We start from the raw sequence: 22841 nt of genomic DNA on the forward strand, positions 1-22841 counted from the left end.
GTAAGAAAATTCCTAATACGTAATTGTTTTTTTTTGCAATTGAAAATGTAACACGTTATTTAAAAATCGATCAAAATTATCTTTTTAATATAATGAGCACTCTTTTCGATTATGTTTTCAAAGTATTAATTCAAAAAGATGAAAGGGAAATGTAGTTTTAATCACATAAGCGACCATAAACCATTCTTGGAATATTTCATATCCCATTAGGTTCGTAACGTTAATTAACGTGGCATATCAAACACCTAGCGAATCGTTTAATACGCTATTGTGCGACAGTTTAACCCCGGATCAAAACCGGTAAAACCTGCGGCTGGCAGTTCAAAGGTCATCGTCTTACCTGTTAAACTTTTGTATGCTTTAGCCTTAATTAATGTTGTTGCGGCTCTGTGCGTGACTTGTGTGGCAGCGCTCAACCTTCCATTATGTTCTGTGTATGTTCCATCTCCTCTTCCGTGTCACTTCATATGGGCACTAAACTAGAGATACGCAAATGTATGTATATCCTATTTTTATCTCCCAACAGTGTCTCGAATACGCGAGACAGTTTGAGATGTTCTTTCTAGACACTGTTTTGACGCCAAAGATAATTTATACAATATCTTTGAATTGTACGTGCCGGCGACGAATCGCTGTTTCTATGTACATTTATGTGTGCGTTTCTTTTCGTAACTTCGAACAATGGTCGTTTTGCCATTTCCAAATTGGTGTTGTTTCAAGGTGTCGAAGTTATGTTTGTGTAATGCGTTGTTGTGGGCATTGTTGGAATTTTGTCGCAGAACCACCTCTGTTTGTACACATTGTAATGGTGATGTGTGACAAAACACGCGATTAAAATCGCTGATGATGGACATAAGAGGAAAAGTTATTACACGCTTGAAAAAACGTCATTATCTAATAATGAAAAAATATAATATGTCGAGACGCCAAAGTAAATGGTCGGCTTCACGCATGTGTGATTATTTTAGTTGTGGTACACATTTTTATTAAAATATTCAACTTGATTTTTGTTGAGCCCAATTCAGTATTTTATAACATGTATATTATAATTGACTCTTAATAGTAGAATCATACAACGGAAATTTATCTGCGATCATCTTGTCAGGCGGTCGTATGTCATTTAAACCTTAATAAGGCCCGTCATTTAATATTATTAAACTTGTTCTTCAACTGATGTTGCAAAAATAAATATAATATTTGTAAATTGTGCCCTAATATTAATGTCGTGTTTTTAAAAGTAAATACATAATATTAAAAAAATCGCATGGGGAGTGGCAGAGGTTCCAGATGTAGGTCAAGTGCGTTTGTACATTGCCTTTTCTGAACCGCGTAAATCGAGGAATAACTTTATTAAAATTAAATTATTTTTGCATTTATGTATGCATCATAAAAAATACATATTTGTATTTATGTATGCATCATAAAAAATACATCTATGTATTTATTTATGCATCATAAAAAATACATCTAAAAAATACGTGACATCTATGATCATAAAAAATATTTTAATGTATGTTTTTTTCGTTTAACTATCAATACAATATTTATTAACATGTTTCTTTCTTACGAAGCACTTTTTGAAGTTAATAAGGGGTGGTTTCGACAATCTAGAGTGCCATAGAAAGCCGCGATCGTGTCCCTTATTCTTGTCTGCTAAGGCTAAAACCACATCACTCGAGAACACTTCTTCTTCACAAACCAAATTTTTAGCGAGTTTGCTAAACACAGATGTTTACAGCGATATGAGAAGTTGGAAAATACAATCTATTTTAGGTGCGCATTATAATTGTTTTTGTTTTAAATATTTTATGATATAATTATTATTTGTATAATAGCAATCATGGTGCATTAGGGAAACATGTTAAGTCAGATTTGTAATAAAAAATAAAATTTTTGTTTTATAAAAATGTTATATAAAACATTAGGCTTTCGATTAAATCCGGCGGCGTTTCTCGGCTTCAAACTTTACCGCGGAAGGTTTCGAGGATGGTTTGAGGTTTGTTAATTGAAAGCTTCTAAGTTTATTTATAAATTTACTGACACGTCATAACATCATTGTTATCGCTACAAGCTAGCTGTGACAAGTGGTGAAGATTTATGTTATCAGTGTCCTAACGAACTGTATGATACGGAATACTATATGATAATGATAAGAAAAAACTCCTCTGCTAATGGAATTATGCTAATTTAAAATTGTGATGAAATCAAGGAGACGTTATTCCTCGATTTACCGGCTAAAAACAATTATGCAGACTTTCGAATAAACCAAAGATACTGACCAGTTGATTAAAAGAAAAAAATAAGCCACAAAATCTCTAATCCTCTCGCGGGATGCATGAATATTCACACTCCTTTTTATTTCTTAAAGATTTTTTTTTATTCGTGAACGACATAATTATTTATATAATTTATCCAACTGCTGTTGGACCAAAGGGAAACGTCGCAGGTCAAGTATTTGTAATATTGCCGTTTTATAAATTTTAAAGTTGATTATTTTATTACATTTTTTTGTAGCTTTCTAAAAGATATTTAAAATAGTGAAAAATATACACAAAATTGCTTTTGTAAGGGTTAGTATTTTTAAATTTTAATATTTGCTCAACCGTCATAAGCTATCATTTTATAATGTTTGATTGGAAAACTTTTCATTCGCACTGCTTCTCTTTTAGGGATTGCACAAGCGAGCCGAGTCAAGCCAAAACACCGGAAAACGACAATGAGTCTTTATTTTTGATTGAGCATTAGCGCCGAGATTGGTTAGAAGGAGGAGGAAGTCGTCTTGACTTGAAGAGGTCTGTTACGAAATTAGGGCCCAAAAAAGGGCCCCGTAGAAAGTGTGGTAAAAAAACACTCAGTATTTTTCTTTCTTCTACCAGCGATTCGATTCGTTTTAATGAAATTTGGAAAATTGGACCGTGGAAATGATTAAGTAATCTTTCGTTCTGAATTTCGATATGTACCTACTAAGTTTTTTTGCGATTTCAGAGCAAGTTACATATTTAAATGTGTACTTGGAGCGATGGCGAAATTTTAAGTTGATTATATACGCAATTGTAGTATTTTATACGTTTGTGTGATTTTATGTGCAATAGTGATATGAAAACAAAACGTCTAAATTTTTCTGTTTGCTAGCAGTATTGTTATGCCTGCCGGTGGCTATTTCGTGCAAAGATCTCATCTCAAGTTTTGTACTCACAGTGCGAGACGCGTACAGAAAAGTGTCAATAGTAACAACATAAATATTACTATCTAAAAACATACGCTAAAAAGTCACTTTAACAAGTATGAGTCGAGTACATTTAACTCACCTTTCGTATTATACAGGTTATTTTAAGATACATTGACATAATTTTGAATTGTTGTTAGCAAAAAGTAAGAACGAATTCATATCATTAATAAATAAAAAAAATACATTCACTGATGTAGCAGTGTATTCAGACGACTTGTGTTTTTCATATTGAACATACTGTCGACGACTTGAAAATAAAAAAATAATAAAAAAATCCATATTGGGATTTTTAATAACAAAGTCGATTACATCTATATTCAAATTTATGACCTTTTCATTGCTAACACTATCTATTTTATTTTGACAGAACGTTACTGCCTACATATTGTTAGTTAAGAGAAAAACAAAGCAGTTCAATTTGCCTAACAAAATAATAACTCTTTGATCGCCCACCATTAGTTTTTTGTTCTCCAAACGATATCGATTCGATTGAGCGGTCCATTGAGATACAGAATTAAAAATTGATTTTCCTCACCGTCCATTAACCTCTATCAAGGACCGTAGATCTTAACCATTGTTAATTTTCCATCAATAAAAACTCAATCTGACCATCGCCGTCGAACGAATCGCCTCGTCATTTTCCGGCCAAATGCAAGGCCCGCGGGCTCCGACACACTGACTTCGTTACACACATCGTCATCGTCTCCTAAAAGATTTCATCGCCGAACCGGATAATCGAATGACCTTTAAACGAACGATAAAAGCGAAAATCGTTTCTCTGCTATTCGACCAGAAACATTTCGCTATCTCACCGACTATATTTTCATCTTAAAAGTTTCGCTTTTGTCCGGCGGTCACTTTCGCGGTTAACTCTTGAGTATTTATTCAATTCGAAATTTAATAAGCAGTTTCCTGCGTAGTCTAACTGTCATTTCTCACGCGTGATTTTCAACATTTCATCTTAAATTAATAGTTACGCAATGTTAGCTTATCGCGATTGCAGTTACGTCATCATACCATATGCCAATTAGCAGAAGCCGTACAAGAAATGCAGTGCGATATTTTTTCCATAAGCCTAATTGCTCAGCGTTGAAGATCTTATTGCGAGAATGATTAATGATGATGGCAAATGCCAAGCGCGGACGTTTTAATCATCGTTCAGTGTTTTATTTTTATTATTATGCATGAAGATTTGCAAAATTATATAGAAATGCGATATTGAAAGCAGTAATAAAACGGGCAATCTTATGGTCTCGTGAATTAATCGAGCTTCGCGCTGACTTCCTTTTCCGTTGTTGTGTCGTTAGCGAAGAGGAAGGAATTCTTATTGGTGCATTCATTATGAATTTTCCTATTATCGATGCTTCTGATTCGTGAATGGCGCATTTGAAGATATAACGTAACTGCTGCTTCTTGTAGAGGTAATCTAGGTTAAACCTAATGTCTTATATTTAGTTAAAGTTTATCTTGTCATATTTTTTACTTGACAGATTTTCGTTGTTGAAACTGTTTCTGCAATATATCTGCAGCTAAATAAAAAATATTTTTACTATGAATTTCTATGTCAATTTTTACATATTTATTTAAAAAATTATATACTCTTTGCAAGTTTTATGAATTTGTATTTTTGAAATTAATTTTTCATAATCAGGTTGATAATTAGAAATTGAACTTCTTATTATTTTTTTAGATGTTGGTTGGTTCAACTGTAAACGAAACTTTGATTCAATTAATTTCATCGTTGAGTACAATGATTCAACATCTTATGTCGATCCAAAAATTGACAGTAAACAATATGCTGCATTTTATAAATTGTTGTACTTAATTGCTGGTACACATTTCTAAAATCTATTGATAGATTTTGCCGATTTATGTAACATTTTTTTGCATTTCAATTAATTCTTATTCTTCTGATGCAGTTTTAGGAAATAAACATTTTAATAATGTAAAACCATTGCTAGTCAAATAGATTTCAAAGAGATTTAATAAAAATGCAATTAATTATTTTAAAACAGGTTTTTTAATTTTGTTTTGTCAATGACAGCTGCAGGAGAAACATCAGATTCTGAAACTGCTTTAAGCGAGGAAAGTGATTGAATGTCTTTTCTTTCTATTATATCCTTTTGGAAAGTTATATTTTTCTTTTAAAACAAAAAAAGCTCTGCAGTTGCAAAAGTTTGCCAGTCAGAGGTCGTTTTTTTAATATTTCGATTTCATTAAGACTTACAGTATTTCACTAAATGACATACATTTTTCTGGAAATAATCAAGGGGGGTCCCTGTTTAAAATCCACGTCAAAAGCAATAAAATCGTGCCGTCGCCATTGCATTGGAAACACTCAGTTATCTAGCGTTCATATTTAGACTTTTTATAACATTATTACGATTTAATGGAGAATCGAATGAAGCATATCTAAACCGAATTTTGACCAATAGGGGAGGGCAAAAAAACGATTATCCCTTCTCAGAAGTCAAAAATCCACGCCAAAAGCAATAAAATCGTGCCGTCGCGAGATGTCAAAATTGTTTTTGCGCCCTCTCCTATTAACCAAAATTCGGTTTTAATACACTTTGATCAATACTCTCATATTTTCGGGATAAATTCTAGACTTTTTTTAATATATTTGAGGGATAACCCAAGAATTTCTGGTTTAGAAATCAGGGACGTCTTTTCAGCATTTTACATGGACTGGAGGGGGCATAAGTTCTCGTTTTTTAATATTTTATTAAATTTTATTTCATTATAAGCCATGCATTTTTCTGGCCTAATTTAAGGAGGGGGGGGGGCAAATGCCCCCTGCCCCCAAATTACATCCATGATGCTCTGACTTAATTCTGAAATATTATTGTCCTTACCTTGCAGTAATAATTTTTTTAAATGTTCTATTGTATCGGTGTCATCCATCCAGCGGTGAATTACTGAACCGGTTGGAAGCAAAGATTGCCGAATGACCGAACCAATCATATTCTGTGTATTTACAATATTCAGAAATTAATAAAATAACATTTTTTTTTAAATTTGTCTGTTTAGCCACAATAAAAGCATTGAAGAGCCGCATGCGGCTCGCGAGCCACAGTTTGTCTTCCGTTGCTATATATCATTTAGGAACGGGAAACCATTACGTTTAAATCGATTCATAAATACGCAGTACATCTCTTTGTCAACAGATAAAATAAACATGAATTGCTTAGTACAAATACATTATTACATAATTCTAACGTGTATTCATTTTCTCAGTAAAATAATTAAATGTAATGTTTTTTCGTACCCGGAAAAAAATGTTCGCAACAATATACATATGTTGTAGTTAGATTATTTATCTTCGATATCGCAAATTATTTTTAAATTTTCATATGAATTTGAACCGGATCTAGAAGCTTTACTGATGTATAAAATAAACGATGTTATTTAGAAAGACCATTGAGAAAGTAATTTTTTGCGGTGTAAGCCAAATACAAATGCAATGAAATTAACGAGCGTTGTTTATAATAGCTAACCATTAACGTATTAATGTCATTATAGTATCTTCTCCGTCCATTAAATATTATCTATTGATTCTAACATGGGTCATTATCGCTTCTTGCGCCAATTAATTGCATAATCGATAAGTTGCCTCCTTTTAGCAAGCTCTATAAGGGCGTATGTGTGTGTGGCAAGTCATGCCACCATAATCAAACATAATGCGGCATTACGAGTGATTCATTGCATAGAAATCTTGTTTTTGCATGTATGCAAATGGACGTTTTTCCTTTGCATGAAATGTCGAATATTCTAAAAATAATTGCACGGGACATTATTTAATTACGGTTTCACTGGAAACATTTCAAAATCCGTTTGTAATCTCGTTCGCTCTCGTTCAATTTCAACCTTTTTTATTATTCCTCCCTTTATCGGTGAAGACTGTTTCAGAGTCGAAGCAAAAACCATTACGTGTGCACTTTATCACCGACCTTGCTTTTAGAAATTTAATATTTGATTAAGCTACAATAAATTTATACAAATGTATGTATGTACATATTTGTGTTGTCTATAATACCTAGCTATGAGTTTTTTGGGAAACCCTAACAGGTTTAGTGATTTCCGTCGCTTCCTATTCCGGAATAACTGCTAGGATATGTGGTAGTGGATTTTTAAATTAGGGACTTTTCTTATACATAATTACAGTCGTTTTATAATATATTTTCCTTATCATGTTTGCTATAAATATTTTATTAAATAGTCATTGTTACAACCTGAAATTTTGTTTTTGTATTCAACAGGACTTAATAAATTATAGAACTCAATTTCGACTTGAACTTAAGACTTATTTGTACCACAACTTTAATTATTAATAATATATTAATATGTATACTATTACACATTTTCACGATACTATCAATAAGAGTATTTTAAAAATTATATTTCCTTGTAAATATATTTAATAAATTACACCATATTTTAAATATTTATTAACTTTTGACTTAGAAATTTAACTGTAAAGAGCCTTTAAATATTTTTTAAATGTCTGTGAAAATGGTTCAGTGGTTGCTTTTAAAATTTTGATTGGACAGTTTTCATTGACTGATAAACCATGGACCGGTCTGCGGCCTTTAAAGTAAACATTGACATGCTTACACACAAGAAAACAGTGTTTCTTAAAGCAAGCATTTATTAAAAAAATAATACACATAGATAAATTGAACCTCAGATTGTCTTCGGGCTGTAGTCAATTTCGCAATTTATTGTTATAGTAGAGTTGAAAAATTTAACCGGTACTTCGCGAAATTATGAAAGCAGTGTACTAAATTTCCGTACTTCCGTTTAAGAATGTCAGCATTTCAGAAAACAGTTTCTCTTTGAAAAAATCATAAATGTATTTCTTTCATAATTAAAATGTCGCCTGAATTGTTTAACACAATATTGTAATAAAATTTATATACATATAGAACAAATTGACTTAATGCTAAATCCATTTGGCACATTTATTATATCAACAAATCGTACTCTAAAAATCAAATTTCCCGAAATAAGCATCAGAAATTTTGTCTAAGCCTAAGAATTGTTTCTTAACATAACCAATTTTTAAAAATGCGATATATTTAATAATATACATGTGTGGTCAGTATTTTAGTCCTCGTGGGTATATGACTTGTTACTGAAATTAATATTAGCGGTGTATCAATTTTTTAGATTTATAACATTATTTTGTTCAGCATAAGATACGACATAAATCTACAATACGGGCGATTGCAAATAACTTCGTGGTCGACGTATTATTGCCATCCTTGATATAGACAAATAAATGTATTTTCCATATTAGAACTAATAATATAGAAATCTGCAAAAGACTGCAAGATTAAATAAGTTTAGATTAGAGTTAACTACTCTAAACTAAAATAAGTTACAGTACTTTCAAATATAATATAGCTTTTTAACTGTAAATAAATTAAATAAAAAATGTAAGTTAATTATATTTATTATTTTAAAATTAAAGGTGGGTTAAAAAATATTAAGAAATGTTTAATGGTTAAGCTTACTAATGTAGGCTTTTCGCTTTTTGAAAACAGAATACAAATTAAAACCAGTAATGTGTCTTATAGCTTGTATTTATCTGGTCAGTGTTTAAATTAACTTTTGGACAGTATTTAATATTAGATGGTCATTATTTATGGTCGACATACACCGGTCAGTATTAAAGATTCCAGTATAAATAATGAAGTCAGTTTTTATAACAACTAAAAATATTGTCATTATTTGAAACATTTCGCTACCTACTCAATTTTGGATTTCGAAAAATAGTAGAGTTAAAAAATTATGCGTTAAAACAACATACTGATCAAACAATTTGATAGTCAAGCAATCATCCATGGATGATCAAACAATATGATAGTTAAGCAATCATGCATTGCATTATATGGGGATGATTTTATGGTTCGGCGTTTGAATGTCCCGCCCATTTCCGTGTATCGTGTTTCAGTGTGCATTTCTTTAAAAGCACGATAAAAACACCCTTTGCATTGATTCTTATCTGAATATGAAATATAGCTAATCTATTTTTGCAAATGTGTGATGGCAATAAGACACATGTTAAGCGCTGCAGATGTTTTATTTACTGGTTAAAATTACATGTTAGTTTCGAGTTTAGATCAGCGGAGTACGTCCTTCCGTCGCGTCCCCTGCTGACGCTCCGCCTCAGGGTTGCTAGCTGTATCGGTTAGAAATATTGAATTAATTAAGCGTTTTTTAAACACGCCAAAAATAGGTACCTAGTATATTTTGAATCAAACGAAATAAATACTGTTGAACATGATTAGACATACTTATTTACTTACATATTTTGATTAATCTTGAATAAAGATTAACTCCAAATAACATATAATTCTCAGGTAATCTATAAAGACATATCCAATCTTGTTTAAATCGCCATTCGAGTAGGTGTTGGCGATCATGTCTTGTCATTACTTTTCACTATCACTCCGCTTAGTGCCGAGCGTCACACTGATAATTTTCCGTCATTTATTTTTGCCTTTCGACAGCCTAATGAAAATTAATTTATCATATTCGCGATAAAGTCTTGCTCAGAACGGGATTTGCTACTGTACCGAGCGGTTAGAAGTAGGTGCGTTACGGTAGACGTTTTGATAAGTGTCTTGCTCGTTGTAATTCTATTAGATTTTCTCGATAATTATCTGGAGCACGCTCGCACTATGTTTTCGTATGTGTGCATCATATCATATCAAGAAACTGTATCGTGTGCGCCAGAGAGAGTAAAAAATAGTAACGCTGCATCTATGATCGTGTCATTCATCACTATTAATAATAACTATTTTACCATCTTGTAGAATTCACTTTTCTTAAAAGATCATATCGTGCATGGGATGAGATATTCAAGTAAGTTTAGATCATGCTTAAAATTCTTAGATCGAATACCACGACTAATGTTCAAATTAAAACTTTGTCGCTTTCCAACTCGCGATGTGATACAACGATAAATTTTCTTGTTTGCACATGAAACGCCGCATTTGCTCGCTACCATTCATACAAAATTATGCATCGCTAAAGAGAGTGCATGGAATCGTGATGATCCTATCATAATTCATAACATCATGCGACAACGGTTCGAAAGTTGTCTCGATGACGACGAAAACGACACAAAAGTCTCGGTCCTCACGACTCCGGGAGCAGCTCGGTAGCCGAGCGATAAGAGCCCCTAATGAGAGAGCCTGCCCACTTGCCATGATCGATTTGGAAAGCGTGTAGTGGTAGGAAATCTAGAAGCTCGTAAATAACAGACATTATAGCCCAATGACCACTCCCAAAGTCGCCTTTTCTGCGCCGATCCATCATCGCAATAATTACTTACGCCGGCGTCTGCGGTTTTCACTTTCTTCAGACTCTTTCTTGTTCTTATCGTCTCGATCGGTGAATGAAAGATTCCTGAAACTGTGTGCGGTCGGTCAAAGAACTCGAGGAAGGCAAAAAGGAAAGAATGACCGCGGCGAAATCGGCGGTTTTAGAGATTGTCACGACGAAGAAAATCGAAGCATTCATTCACAGTGGTGACCTATCACGGTTTGTGTTTTTTTATTGCGTTCAAGTTCAAGATTCTTTGTGTTTTGTTGTGGTTTTTGTGTCGCTAATGGTAGCAGTGGAAATTTCTAACTCGAATGTTGATTAAAAAAAAGGCTAACTATTGTTGTATTTAAATTATCGAATGTACTTTCACAAATGTTTAATATAAATATCTAGTTATTCTTCAAAATATAAGTGTTCTTACTTATCTGTGCTTATTTCTTTTGGCGTAAATCTGGGACTTCTGAAAATCAATTATTTTTGTATACCTAAAGACAATTAAAAATATATCGCTAAAGTAAAATATGCTTTATGATGAATTTAAAAACTTTTCCATATACATTTATTGGTTATAATTCAACTGTCAAACGCCCAACTCTTTTACGTCATAGTGTGAAAGATCAGTTATTTTTATTTTATAGCTATTATTTTCAGCTTCATATATTTATATAAGCAGATGCTCGTTGCTATCTTTTCACACGTCTTACTTATCTAATTCACTGTGATTTATAGAATTTGGTATCAGTTCTTTCACTTTGTACGTCATATATTTATAAGCAAAACTAAGGTTACACCTAATCGTCTTACCGTCTTAAAATATATACAAGTTTTCCAAAGGTTGATTGACATCGCTTTGCGTGCATTCAAATCACGTGTATTAGTATTTTATTATTATAAATAAAATATGTTTTATATTGTTTTTAATATTTTATATTGTATATGCATATGTAATAAAAATGTATTTTCTAAATAAATTTAGTCACGGAACTCTCACTGCCGTAAACTTGATCACATATTGTGTGGTCATGAATCCGTATTTGTATCTTAGTGCCTTTTTTCTAAGAGCATTGGAATACAATTCTTTGCATTCTAGCATATAATCTATAAAAAATCATTTTTTTATAGTTGGTGTCAAAAAATGTCAATGAAAAAAGCTTAGAAGGTCGCGATCGCGTCCCTCATTCTCAACCGTCGCGGCATAAACGTCAGTACTTAAGGAAGCTTCTCTTCCATGAGATATCTAGCTTCTCAACGAGCTTGCCAAATAGCTACGAAGAGCAGAAAAAATGTATGTGTTTTTTAAATATACATTTGACATATGACATTTCGTGTGAACTTTTAACCCTTTGTAGTCCAAAGTTTTTAAAATAAGTGCTGCATAAAGTCCAAACCATTTTGAATATTATATCTTTGTAGGTGTATATCATATGAAGTAAATTTTATTTTTGCAGAATTAACTTTGGAATTTAAATTATATATTTATAATATAAATATTATTTTTAAATTAAGAAATGTTTGTACTAATATTAATCTTATTAGATTATAAAAGTTTAAATTATATATAGACATTTGTATAATATAATAAATTAAATATTTAAAATACGTTTAATTATAATACTATTTTTTTAAGATATAATTTTAAATAACTTAATAAAAAATGTTCAAACATTATGAATATAGGAGCTTCTAGTAAAAACATGTCCAATACGTGTGTACAATGGACTCCAAAGGGTTCAAGAGTGTTTTCATGTATTCGTATATGTATGCATTATATGTATATGAAAGGATAAAAAAATGATAATACCCATCATGACATATTTGGGAAACCTGTCAAGTCATGGTAGTCAAACTTGTAATAATAAAATAAAAATAAAAATCTCTTCGCCACTATTATTTGACACAGTTTATCGAAATAAAACAACATAGTCGGGATCAGCAATTTTGTTATATGTACAGTTAAATATAAACAATGCTCTAAAAATGCCTGTTAAATATGCATTTTTTAAACCTATATTCCAAAGCGAAAAAATATTACTGCATTTCTTGACGGTTGTGGTAATGCAAATTATTAATTTATATGTTCTTCATATTCCTGGTCATCGAAGTATCTCCTTCAAACTCACTTGTATCGTCGTGTAAAAAACTCTCATTTGCTGAAATTTCATCTGATAAACTTTGGTCTAATGAACTCATATCTTTGGGGGAGGAGAAGAAAACTGTATTATTTTTTAATTATTACTATTGCTCTGGATGTAAAATCTTATTGATTGATTTATTTCCGTACTCCTTGCTGAGAAAAATTAATTAAAAAGTTCCATTTTTGTTTACTTACATAATTTTTCTGCGGTCCAAAAAGAGGATGTAATATAAATTAATGATCAAAAGCTACTTGGTTATTTATTATGTAAATTCACACTTTCGGATGCCGGTCTATTGTAATACTACATCTCACCATTATATAACGTGTAAAAGGTTAACGAATGTTAATTGTTATAGTATATTACACTCTCCCACAGTATGAGGCTAAATTGTATATGGGCTCATTTATAACATCAAATATACGCCAATTTGTCATCATTGGTATACATCACATTTGCCCACACGATAGTATGAAATGATTCAAGTGGCATTTTATTTATATTTTTAATATCATAAATAATGATAAATCTTATCATTCTACGCCTATCATATAATCGTGCTAAATTGAATATTAAACAGGCACATACAGGTGAATGTTTCTTGGGACGAGGGCGGACTAGTTTCAGCTCTGAGAATTATTGCAAAGGGCAGTTATGGTCAAACGACTTAAACTGCTTCAAGTTTGAATCAATTCGCCGTGACAATCGATTGATTGCATTCTTGTATTGATTCTATACGAAAATATTTAAATTGCCAATATAGATTATACAATGTTAGTTGGAGTTTATTTACTACCCAATGTAACACTTTGACTGGTTGTCGCGTGCGATTTATGGCTAAATTTGAATATTTAAGAACCTCTGTTCAATACCGGTCCGCCCATGAACGTTCCCATTATTTGTAGTAACTCATATAGCACGGAGGTCTTCTCTAACGAGTTTCGTGTCGTACGAAAGCTCGTCTCTTTGAATCTGAATCTCCGTGTTTGCGAAGTCGGCGGACGTCTCGATTAATTAAAACTCGCTCATCTCTGGGTATCCATTGTTTAAATTCATTTAATATTTCTTACATGTCGCGCGATAGATATTAAATATAAACGTATCAAAGTCTACGTCGGCGGTTTGTGCGAAGTGAATTATTTAGTGAACTTGTTCATCCGTGACTTGATAACCCGTTGAAAGCTCAAACGTAGCGTCTACGTGTATGTTTTAATATTCCAGAATGGTTCCATGTAGAGATGTATTTTTTATTATGAACGGTTGATTATTAATAAAACTCGTTTTGATCAATTTTTTCTTTGAAAGGGTATGGTCGTGTTGTGTCTCTCGGGATTTAAAGGAAACGCTTTCTTAGAAGCTCTCTCTATGGTTACAAATAAACGCTTTAAATATTTACGTTGTGCAATGTAATTTGTTTCTTATTGAAATACAATATTTATAATCTGAAAATAAGATTTTATTTCATGCATCCTTAAACAAGCGATTTTTGTACGATATTTTAGTACTTGATTATTCAATGCCACAAATTTAATTAAGAGTTGAATGTCATTTGAAAATTTTGGCCATGATTAAATTAGTGCAATAATAATTACATTACAGCAGAGTGTGTTATAACGAGGTAAACACATTTAACAACTACTAAGTAGTTAAGACACTAGATTGAAATCGAAGTCCATATTAAACAATCAATATATTATTTTATTTTAATTATTCATCAGCGTGATTATGAAAATCTAGGAAAACTTAATCTATGATATTGATCTCTTAAACACGATACAAATTAAAAAGCACTAAGTTACGCATGAAATTTTAACCCAGATCAATGTTAAAGTAACCCTAAATTACTTCATATAAATTATTTATACTTAGGATATAGTGCTCATAAAAAATAAGGAACTTCCATTTTTATTTATATTCTACAATATGTTATATAATTAAATATGCAAATTTTCCTTAGTAAATATCTCTATATATAAATTTTCTTTAGTTGCAGTTTAGGACCCCGACAAATATATAATTCCCTGTATAAATCTATTTCATCTCACTCTTCTCGTTCATGGAAATCGTTACTTTTAAGACCTGATTAAAAAAGGTTTGAGGAATTATTATAATTATTCTTCGCTTGTCGGCACGATTTTATTGCTTTGGACGTGGATTTTTGACTTCTGAGAAGGGATAATTGTTTCTTGCGCTCTCCTATTGGTCAAATTCGGTTTAGATGTGCTTTATTCGATTTTCACTCGTAATATTGTTAAACAATGTCTTAATATAAACACTTGATTTTATTGCTTTTGACTCTGTCTTGAAATTCACTATATGGCAACACTGAACAGCAAAGAAAACACGACTAATTAACAAGTAAATATTATGAGTAGATATTTTTAATATTTTTTTAATGCCTAATTGAAATATTTCGAATGAAATATGATTTCAGAAAATATGTCGCAACGGTGGCTAATTTTTATTTGTAGCATAAAAAATGGTACTACGTACCTATTATTACTTATTCAAGAAATTATATTACAATGTTAAAAAATATACAAAATTCCATTTTTGTCATGAGGCCCGGTATCATGGTTTTCCCAGGGTCCGGGTTCGCTCTCGGCGCCCTGTTTTTTTTATGATATTGTACTAATATATTAAACCACATGTTAAATTGATTTTTTTATCAATATTTTTAGGATAATCCTATAAGGCTACCTGTATTGTTCACGTGTAAAAACAAATTTAAACAAAATTATTATAAATATATTTATTTTTGTACGATAAAAGTTGATATTATTAAAAAAAAAAAAACTTTTTTATGTAAGAATTTTAATGACACAACGTAATAAAAGTTATCCTCTTAAACTTCATAAAAAGTAAAACTTTTCTCATTATCGAACTCTCACTACACGTTTGTTGGTATGTCCACTTTCTTTAATGAAATATTTACCTAATCGCAAAACATCATTATAATGTAAGTTATTCAATTCCATATTCTTATTCCAAACCGCACGCGTTCACCTTGACCGTATTGATTAGCTAACAAGACCTCTCCGATTAACCGCCTTTAAAACGACGTGAAAAAATGCCTTAAAAATACCGTATTACCAAATCTACACCGAAAATAAAAATAGTCCGTAAAGATCGTCTCGTAACAGTTGCATCAATTTTACAGTTACAATTAGAACCGTGCGAATTATAATTATGTGTATCAGTGGTACTTGAGTACTTGCTGAACTTCGATTGTGAAAATTTGTGTGCCGTGGGCAAAGCGACACTATGAATTTTATTCAGTTACTGTATATTACTGGTTAGTGAGAACAATTAGTTCATGTCGAAAAATTGTTTAATTACGTTATGGTGCTTTATTTGTATTATTTTTATAGCGTAATTGTATTTCGGATGCTGTGTGCCGAATTCAGCCGCAACGTTAATTAAATTGTTTCTGCATAATTGCTCACTTTTGGTCGGCACAGTAGATCTCAACATTTAACTATAATTTATATGTTTAACCGACTAGAGCTGCGATCACTTTTTCTCAGGTCTATTTCAAACCTTGTCTCGCTATATATAAGTATATAATATTTAAACTACCAATCCTCACATGACGTTGCATAGAATTTAGATTTAACGCAAATGAGCTACATAAACGATTATTTTTTGAGAAAATTACTTATACAAAAAAATACGAATTACGTATTCCTCAAAATATGCGAATTTTCGGTGTCCTGGAGTTCAGCTTAGAATATTTTTAACAGATGGTAATCAATATAATATACATTTATTTAGACGTGAAGAATGTCGAAAAGTGTATGCATAATTAATAAATAAAATAGTTAATGGTAGATTTAGTCAGATAATAATATCCTCTTTTATATTTATAATCACACAGTTAATGGTGCACAACATTCTCATAAGTTAATCAAAAGAAGTTGAACTGTAAAATGTAATTGCAGGAATGTTTTTGTTGAAAATGGAATAAGTCCATTCGTAATAATCATAATTGAGTTTCTTTTCATTATATTTATGAAGTGTAAAGGAGAAATAAGATTAGGATATGAATAAGTTTGTTATTGTTAATTATCTTAACGAAGTAATTTATTTTTCATATGTGTTTATTTTTAAATTCATTATAATTTTATTTATTTTATAATAAACTCGATTATTCGTTTACTTACATGCTTTCATTTTAATTATTATTTTTTACATTAAAATATACATCTCAGAAGAGCCAACTTGAATTTAATTATTATTGTCTTTAATATTATTATTAATTAGTATTTTATAATAAAATATCATTGATTAGCAAATTGATTAGCAAACCCTTATGTATGAATAAATGGACTTATACCACTTCCAAAAATAACGGCTCATATGTATATATGTTTGTGTAGGCATCCTGCCGATTTATAAATGCATTTAAAAAATAAAAAAACATGTATGTTTATTCATACTAATTTAAATAATATTCTTCACGTTGAAACTTTAAAACTTTGATGGATAAGAATATTTGTATCAATGTCATATTTCGTGAACGTATTTCATGTTGAGTCAAACACATACATACAAATTCACATCTGTCAAACAAATCATATCAATTTTCCAAAAGCCGAAACGCTTATCGAACTTTCAACTATAAATTTGCATGTTTTGATTGCATTCGCAGTTTTATGTCACGTTTCAATGAATGCTTATTTTTATGCAACCAGGAAATGCTTATTTTTCTCGTAATAGGCAAAAATAAAGCGACTGATTGAGATGAGTGTGAGTGAATCAAGTGGCGAAGTCAACATTACAATCAATAGGACGATTACTACTCCATACAAAAAATACACTGTCAATTACTCTTAAATTGCGTTCACGGTCTTCCCCTCCTTTCAGACTCGCGGCAATGTCGCGTCAATCTGACCGCAAAAATGCGTTTGCGACTCTGAAACATCTGCATCGGTCACGAGGTGAGATGTGGACCATGCCTCTTATGGCTCTGCTTTTGCCTCATATGGCGCTGGTCTAACGCCAAACTCGGCACTAACCGCTCCAGGGCTCCAAGGAACTTCGCTAAGGTCGGGCTTTCACCAAGGTGGAATGCGAGAATATCCGCGAGGAATGTAAAAGATTGGAGGAAATGTGCATAATTTATTACGGTAATACCATGCGACGATTACGTCGAAGCGTTTGTGGTATTTAGTTCGCGCGGTTAACTGGAAACTTTGATGTTGGTTAAGTAGTGAGTAATATTAAAATCAACTTGAAGATCTGAATATGTTTGGTGTCCGTATGGATATCGGATTTCAATCAATTTCTCACCTTAGCGCAAGGTGGTACAACATTTTTATAGTGCTGAGGAATTATAATAATAACGCAAGAAGTTTCAGCAGAAGATTTCTATTCTATAAAATAACATATGTATGTATTTTATTTTCATTAAAATATTAACGAGAAACTGAATTTACAAAATTACTGATTAATTTATTAAGTAATGTTTAACGAAACATTACTTAATAAATTTTATTTTTTCATATAAAATTAAATAATTAGTGGTACTTGATTTTGTTAAAAAAATCGTTTCGAATATCCTTATGTGTTTTCCTAGATCGGTTTATATAAATGTCACACCATAACGAATTCTTATTTAGAATCGATGGCGACAAATTCTAGGATAGTCACAGATGTGGTGTTCGTATTCTGAAGTATCATTTTTATGCCTTATGGCATTGCGTAAAATGAATATTTACGACCGAAAAGTTTTCACTGATATTGTATTGGTGATTGTAATTTTAATAATATGACAATTTAAAAATTGCGATTATTTGGCACATTTTTCGATCGCGCGCAAATATACCAGCTAGACATGACTGCAGCCGCCGTGCGTACGTCATTCACGACCGCCGTCCGGACTGGATATGAAATTTGTGGCAGTGTGGCCGCTCCTCGGAAGTCGACAACTTCGGCCGATTTCAGTTGAACTTTGGATCGGACAACTTCCAGAGAGTGTAGTGCAAGCATAAGCGTTCACCTTTGTAAATAAAAATTTATAATACAGGGGTATTAAAATATTACAGCTAAAGTTTTAGCTATACTATCGATATCTATAAATTTCTGTATATTTTTTTAGATCAAATCTAATTAGTATCGAGTTTTAAAGAAACTATTAAATATTTGATTTTTGATTAAAGATTTTTAAAAAATTCGCACTGCGCTGCCAACTTAAGCCTCGAAGTTTTATGTAAATACGCTGTATACTGTATAGTAAATATATTTTAATTTATCTAAAAATGATTATTGTATTCGTCAATATGTAAAACTAACTACATCTGGCGTAACATATGTCATTCTATCATATATTAAATTATTCTACATCTGATGTATAAATCAGTCGATAGATCTTAAGAGACCAACATATACTTGTCTGTGCCTTGTAATATACGCTTCGGGAGCTATAACCATTCTATTTGAAAGAGTATCCGGTCATTTACGTAAATGAAACATGAGTTTGAAGAACATATTGCATCAAGCACAACGCGCTGTAACAATTCATCTATAACGCAATTTTTAAACGCGTAATTATCATTCTCGTTTCAATTCATTGAGTCTCATTAATGACATGCAGGCAGGTTTGCGGCATGCCTACAACACCTGCTATTATCATTAAGATGCTGAATGCCGCTCTATTGTATTAAAATATATATTGATTATACATTTCCGTAACCATGTAAGAATAACAAAAAAATCAACAAAATAATAACAAACTCGTTACCGTTTTCGGGATTTGAATTCTGCGTGCTCGTATCAAGTCGGGGTCCACCACTTTCGTGGTTCTATAATCCTGAGGGGTGTAGTAAGACGCAGCTGGAAATTAGTGAGAATTTTATTAGATTATATTACATATTGCGACAGATTATGAATAGCGAGATGTTTTCTCCGAACAGTGGTGGAAAAGCTGTCTGTTGTCGGTTGAAGATCCTCAGAGACTTTGTAGATTGCGTGGCAGTGACAGTATAACGGAAGTTGCTCCCTCTCTGCTAAGGATGTGAACGTCCATGACAGTATGTTGTCCGCGAGCGTCTGCTAATCTCTTCTACTACCAGGTGACTGTTTGTGACTGCCCTTATGAATTCAGGGCTGCAAAGCTTGCTCACTAATCCCAATCATGCAACGATCATCCAGCTAATTTCTTCGCTGCATTCGCTTCTTTGAATCAACGAAATAAATATACGCCTTTAGAAAGTGACATTAAATTGATGGTTATCTCAGAAATTAAATTGTGTATGCGTAACGGGAAATATTGTGACCTTACGGTGCTATTTATCTTCCAGGACCATGCACCAGATAATCCTTGCGTGTTATTTATGAGGGAACCATTTAGTTCTAGTTATAACGAGCGCCCTTGTGTAATCGCACTATTGATAAATAATCACTTTTGCTCACAGTAATTACACGAGTTTCAAGAATAAGGTCATTTACAAACGAGAGCCTGTATAGTCCACACACCATATATAACAAGCGCAAAATTTTTCAAGAATAAATTTTTATTTTCATTTTGCTTTATTGCGCTTTTAACGCGTATTTACAACAAGTCTTGTCATGGTCGATACGTTTCTACTTAGTCTGGTGCCTAAATATCATAATTAATAAACATTTCCTGTCATGGCATTGATAACATACCTAAGATTTTTTATATACTATATAATATAAGGGTAAAAATTCGTTTTCAGATTATTAATATGATTTTTACCCCCAAATTAAATTAGCATTGAATAGTTTTTTATTATCTCAAACTCATGTGATAACTGACTTGAGTGAAGTATTTTTCAAGATGTATGTTTATGTGATTGATAAATAAATTCTCATCCTGAATAAAATATGCATACCTATGTACATATAATATAAAATAAATGTATGTTTGCCTGAACCCTTTTCAGGAGCTTTCCTTTGTAAATAACCCATGACTTTTGAAATACATCAGATCAAATCGAATTTGTTGTCGCATTTTCTGAAAATGGAACAAGCGAGCTTCAAATATTACTTTACCGTATGCTTAGGTTACATAACATGAAACAGAAACGTTATGCCGCATTTATGTCATGATATAACTCATCTAATTTGAAGACTAATTATACACATCTGTAACGCAGGCGCCAAAGTTGGTGACTCAATTGCGTGAAACACGCGAAATGGCAATAACGTGAAATTTCAGCTTGCACGTTATTTTTTACACTTTTTATGTGTGTGAGATTATAAAATTCTTTCGTCTTATCTAGTGTTGATTTTCTCTCTGTCGGTACCGGAAAAAGTATTTTATTGTATTGTTTTACGATTACCTTCGAAAGCGATTAACGCCATAAGCGAGCCATAATTCACCGACTCGTTTGCACCGAGAAGTAGGCTCTATTTAATTACGAACAATGAACGATACGAGAGGAGAAGAATTGCCTGGATGTGGTTTTTAATAAATGCTACTCCACGTGGGAGTGGATCGTGGGAGTCTGAGTCACTCGGGTGTTATTGTGTTTCAGTTTGATTCGTGGTGTTTTTTATGTAATTGTTTTGATGTAATGTGTGTGTTTTTTGAGAAAATAAAATGAGTTATCGGTTTATGAATCTGGTTTCAAAACAATAAAAATAATATAACAGGTGATTCACGATATTCACACAGTTGTTGTGCTACTACAGATTTGCACTAGTATTTAACGTGTTCATAAATATATGTACATATGAGATTGCATCTGTTCCATGCAGGAATTTAAGGAACTCGATGTGGCAATGCAAGTATTTTATTGTCGATGTAATCGCATTATACCAACACAAGCAGCCTTTTTATACAATGAAGGATTTACCAGTGTTTAATAAGTTATAGTGCTGTTCCTAAGCTATATATTAACTAGCATCATATAACAGGTTGCTGATGATTTTGAAAGCATTAATCTTTAGAAGTCCAAAGGCATATATATCATGCCCAAAATGATCCAAAAGCATCTACATATGTCATGCCCTTTTTTTAAACCATTTTAAATGACTTGGAGATACAATTTCCTGCATTTTATTTTATTAGTTATTCAGAGATTTTTCATTGGCTTCTTAATGTCGTTTTGATAGGTAGTTTGTTGCGAATTCGGCTGAACTCTCGTGTGTACCAAGTCGAAAGCATGTAGTAATACTGTGTTATGACTTGTGAAAGTTCCTGATATAAAAAGTTTTTCTTTTTGAAATATCTGGTGGAATTGTTTAATAAAAGTATCGCATTTATATAGTTTAGAGGAAGTGCTTCGTTTGACCGTTTTTGTTACTATGTTATTGTATAATACCTGTTTTATAAGAATCCATGTGTAACCACCATTATTCATAAAATAGCATAGCAGCTGGAGATTTGATAATGCTGTCACTAAGCATTTGTAATTCGGGTAAACGCTCTGCATATTTCACGGACTTTGGTAGTATTTATGTAGACCATCATTTTTTAGATAAATTTTCAAGTTGTCCTTATCCGCACAAATATATGATAGGTACGTGCGCTTTTAAAGTCGCAAATAATTGCCACAAATTTAGTTTCACGTTCAAGGGTGATCCCGATAATTTAAAATATTAGGTAATCCCGGAATTAATGTCGTTTTTTATTAAAACTCAAACTTATTTTTTTTTTCAATTATTTAATATTTTTTTAATACAAAGTAATTTCTAGTGTTATCTACGACTCTTTGCCATCTTGTTACTAGATCTAAAATTCCTTATTCATAAAAGGCTTTTGGTTTAGATTCGAAGAACTCCGAAAGACCCGATTTCAGTTTTTGTCGAATTGTCGAATTTTTTGTTCCCTAATTGCGTTTCTAAAAAGCGAAATAAGTGAAAGTTGCTCGGTACCAAGTCCAGAGAATAGGGTGGATGCAATAAAACATCCCAGCTAAGGTCCTGGATTTTTTTACGGGTAATATCGGCAACATGCGGCTGGGCGTTATCATGTTGAAGAATGACATTACTTTTATTTACAAGAGCAGGTCTAATTTTTTGTAACGTCGTATTTAATTTGTCCATCTGTTCACAATAGAGGGCTGCAGTAACAGTTTGCCCTTGTTTTAAAACATCATAATAAATTACACCTTTCGAATCCCACCACACACACACAATAATGCTTTCCGAGGATGTAGTCCTGGTTTTGGTGT

General features: G+C 32.0%; 1 protein-coding gene and 1 long non-coding RNA gene across 2 annotated transcripts in view; both read left to right on the top strand.

Annotated features, from left to right (window-relative positions):
* The window catches only part of LOC148230682 (uncharacterized), a 29595-nt gene extending 7298 nt beyond the window's left edge, over window positions 1-22297 (top strand). Inside the window, exon 3 of the long non-coding RNA XR_015810938.1 lies at window positions 22271-22297. This is a non-coding gene — a long non-coding RNA (uncharacterized LOC148230682). The remainder of the gene's footprint in view (window positions 1-22270) is intronic.
* jvl (javelin-like) overlaps window positions 1-22841 on the top strand; it is a 153338-nt gene that overhangs the window by 58189 nt on the left and 72308 nt on the right. The gene's annotated exons all lie outside the window — the stretch shown is intronic.

This window comes from Plectrocnemia conspersa, unplaced genomic scaffold (assembly GCF_051122295.1).
Source record: "Plectrocnemia conspersa isolate PC_06_02 unplaced genomic scaffold, ASM5112229v1 ptg000010l, whole genome shotgun sequence".
Lineage (NCBI taxonomy): Eukaryota > Metazoa > Arthropoda > Insecta > Trichoptera > Polycentropodidae > Plectrocnemia > Plectrocnemia conspersa.